This window comes from Condylura cristata, unplaced genomic scaffold, assembly GCF_000260355.1.
Source record: "Condylura cristata isolate star-nosed mole 26May11 unplaced genomic scaffold, ConCri1.0 scaffold00015, whole genome shotgun sequence".
NCBI classification, from domain to species: Eukaryota; Metazoa; Chordata; class Mammalia; order Eulipotyphla; family Talpidae; genus Condylura; species Condylura cristata.
Window position 1 is genome coordinate 10189617 of NW_004567116.1, and position 4139 is coordinate 10193755.

The 4139-nt window shown below is 54.4% G+C and overlaps 1 pseudogene; it reads left to right on the top strand.

Annotated features, from left to right (window-relative positions):
- Window positions 1-604: 604 nt before the first annotated feature.
- LOC101637147 lies at window positions 605-1020 on the top strand (annotated as a pseudogene).
- Window positions 1021-4139: the final 3119 nt, after the last annotated feature.

Consider the following 4139-nt stretch of genomic DNA (forward strand, 5'->3'; position numbering starts at 1 on the left):
AGGAAACAGCTTCCCTCAGCCACTCCCGATGCCAAGCCAGGGTCCAGCCAGGGCTCCTGCTTTGACTGGGATACCCAGGAGGCCTTGCTGGGCGTGTGGCTTTAGTCTGGCAGGGTCCCAGCACTGACCACGATCCAAGCCCTCTTATGTGTCCCTGGTCTGCGCCAGGGAAGCAGCAAACTCAGGAGAGGGAAGGTGGGATGGAGTCAGGAGCCTCCGCTGTCGTGTCAGCTAACGGAAGCTTCACCTCCTGGCTCAGCTAGTTAGTGGGCGGCAGGAGTCTGGCTGAGGTGATTTCTGGGGCTCAGTGTCCCCATCTGGATGCTCTTGCCCTGACTGCACCCCTCAGACATGACACTCGGCCCATTCATGAATGCAGATTGTGGGGATGCAGGTAGAGGATGCAGTGGGGGGCCAACTTCCACCAAGCTCTTCCCAATTATCTCCATTTTTGAACTGGGTGTGTATTACCAATTAAACAGCAAAACCTTTCAAAATATGTGTACCGGCCGTGGCTCTCCAACGCCAGCGCCGCCTCTCTCTCGCCGAGCTCCAGCCGAAGGAGAAAGGGGGTAAGAGAGGAGGACTCTCGGCCATGGCTGCCATGGCTCGTATCAAGCAGACTGCCCGCAGATCCACCCCGGGGTAAAGCGCCCAGGAAGCAACTGGCTGCAAAAGCCGCTCTCAAGAGTGCGCCCTCTACCGGAGGGGTGAAGGAGCCGCATCGCTACAGGCCTGGTGCTGTGTGTGGCACTCGGTGAAATCAGGCGTTATCAGAAGTCCACTGAACTTCTGGTTCGCAAACTTCCCTTCCCGCGTGCAGTGAGAGAAATTGCTTAGGACTTCAAAATAGATCTGCGCTTCCAGAGCGCAGCTCTCAGAGCTTTGCAGGAGGCAAGTGAGGCCTGTCTGGTCGGCCTTTTCGAAGACACCAACTTGTACACTATCCATGCCAAACGTGTAACAATTATGCCAAAAGACATCCAGCCAGCGTGTTGCGTACATGGAGAACGTGCTTAAGCATCCACTCTGATGGGAAACATTTCATTCTTAACAAAAGGAAAAAAAAAATTTCCCCCTCTTCTTCCTGTTATTGGTAGTTCTGAATGTTAGATATTTTTTCTCCATGGGGGTCAACGGTACCTAAGTCTATGATTGCAAGTGGGAAAATAGGGGACAGAAATCAGGTATTGGCGGTTTTTTCCATTTTCGTGTGTGTGTGAATTTTTAATATCAATGCGGGGACATAAAGCATTAATGCAAGTCAAAGTGTTTCAGTGAACAAGTTTCAGCAGTTCAACTTTTCACAATTATAAATAAACCTGTTAAATTTTTTCTGGACAGTGCCAGCATTTGGATTTTTTAAAAACAAGTAAATTTCTTATCGATGGCAACTAAATGGTGTTAGCAGCATTTCGATCATACAGTAGATTCCATCCATTCACTATACTTTTCTGAGTTGTCCTACATGCAAGTACATGTTTTTAATGTTGTCTGTCTTCCGTGCTGTTCCTGTAAGTTTGCTATTAAAATACATTAAACTATTTAAAAAAAAAATGTGTGTCCTATACTTTTCCATGTTTCTTCCTCTTACTTCCACGACCTGTGAGCTTTGCTTCAGGAAGTTGAGGCCACTGACTTACCCTGAGGTGTGCCTGGTGAATGAGGACAGGTCGCAGGGGCTACACACACCCCAGGAGCCTTTGACACCCTCTGATTGGTTCCCACAATGTGGGGACACCGACCTCCCCAGCAAGACCACCAGCAGCCAGGCCCCCTGCAGCAACCCCGCCCACCCCCACGCACGGGTGCACACCCACTGACACACAGAGACTTACACCCAGACACACACACTCCCACCCGTCCTCTGGGGTGCTTTACACATCCCTTAGTCAGTGATTAAGACATATTTGCTAAATAATAAATGAGTGCAAACTCTCAGATCCAGGAAACCGGAGAGCCGGGCTGGACCCGGCCTGTCTGCAGCTCCCCGGCCTCCCAAGCTGCGTCCAGTCAGCTCAGAGCTGGGCGTGGGGCGGGGAGAAACTGCTGAGCTGGCGGATCGCACTGGGACCGGCCAGGATGTTTCTTTTGCAAGTTCGTAGACTGGGAAAACTGCTACCGGGTGTATGTAGGGGAGAGGGAGCTATCTAGAGAGGAGGAGAAAATGGGGAGGCAGCTGTGTTTGGAGTGAAGGCTTCTGGTAGCATTGCTCTGGCCTGGCCTGGGAAGGTCTCTGATTCCCACGCTCCCACTGTCTCTACTGGGCCCCCCACCCCCCTTCCCGCCTTCCCTCAACCCTGTCTGGCAAGGCCTGTGAGCACTCAGGGTCCAGATCAGGCAGCTCATGAGTGCAGAGGCTCGTAGGCCTTCAATCAAGTTTCTGTGGTCTGACCCACCCAGCCCAACTGGGCTGGACTTGAACTTGACTCTCTCCAGATGTTGTCTCGTCCTTCAAGAGAATAATAATCATCAGCCCACGGCTGTCCTGTCTGCAGTTGTCCTGGGGTGCCCTGGGGAGTCCGCAGGAATGAGCAGCTTCCAGTTGAGCGGGGTGGGGGTGGGGCATGGAGACAGCGCATCAACCTCCAGTCTGAGATGGTTTGTTGATGGCAAAACTCAGTTTTGGCCCCCCCAGAGAATATCTCCAGCCTGTGCTTGAACCCCAAGGGTCCTGCTGCCTCGAGCATAGATGGAAGGTTCAAGAGGAAGGTCGTCAGCATCAAGGCGACAGAGCCCTGGTGGGGCCGGGTGTGCCTGCAGCAGTGACCTCTACGCCGCCCCTGGAGGCCTTGAGCCATGAGCTCATCTAACAGTTCGCAATTTGGGGTTTCACGCACCCAGTAAAATAACGACGAGACTAAAGAAGGGTTGTCTGACTGGACTATCAGCCCTTATTTCATACAAGAAGTGGCACTCTGCCAGAAACATAAGGGGGAGAGCATGATTTCAAGATCATGAACAACGCTTTGGGGGAAATGCTGGGATTTTGGAGAAGCCCAGCACACAGCCCCTGTTTGTCTTACTGGGTAATACACATCGCATCACTGACTAGCCCCCCGTGTTTGGAACAACATGGAAACTGAGGCCCAGAATGAAGTGACACGTGTGCTCAAGGGCCTGTGGAGGGCAGCAGCGCAGACGCCAAGTCCGAGGCCCTTTCCTCCCCGCTGACCGCTCACGGCTCGATGGGCTCGAGCTAGGAGGGGCAGGGGGCCTGGGGCCTGCTGGGGACCCTGGGCACAGGGGGCCCGGCGCCCCGCCTTGTCAGAGTCCTGCAGGCCTTCAGGTCTACTCCACAGCCAGGCTCCGCAGCTTCAAATGCTGCCTCCAACTGCCAGCACTTCCCTCTGGGAACGCTCTGTGCCCTCGGCTGCCAGCATTCCTGGCACGGCCATTCTCCAGTGCCAGGAGGGAGGGTCCACACGGTCCCCATATGCCACCAGGGTGGGACGCTCACACTGAACAGCTGAGCTGGTCCTTCCTCCTCCTCCTCTCCCTGCCTCTTGCCTTTGTCTTCCCTAAATGGCCTCTGCTCCCCACCCAGCAGGAGATAAAGTGGGGGGTGTCAGCATTGCAGGGTCCCATGCTCTCCCAGACACCCTTTGGTTTCAATGAGCCAAATCGCCCTGAAATCAAACCCAGACCCAGTGGGGCCCCATGCTGTGCCAGGTTCTACAAGGACAGATAAGGGCACCTCCTTACAGACGACTAGCCCACAATTCCCCACCCAAGTCTCACCCATCATCCATCTTTCCTTCCCTCCACTCATCTCCCTTTCTCTTCCTATCCCTTTATCATCTTCCCACCCCTCACTCCTCCATGCCCTTCTCTACCTTTCCATCTCATCACCCATCCATCTCTCCACTTCCCCATCCTCCCACCCCTCCCTCACCCCCCCAACCCTCTAGCCCTCCACCCCTTCATCCAGCAGTCATCTTTCCCTCTCGTCCTCCATCTCTCCCCCCCTCCATCCATCTGACCACTTACTCACCCAGTCAACCAGGCTGCTTCCTTCTCCCCAGCCGGGCATCTCAGCCGTCACCCAGCCTGCCAGCGAACCAGGTCTCAACAGCAGCCTCAGTCTCTTGCTCCACTCCTCCGTTCACTTTCTACCCTTCCCAAGCCCCTTCCCCCAC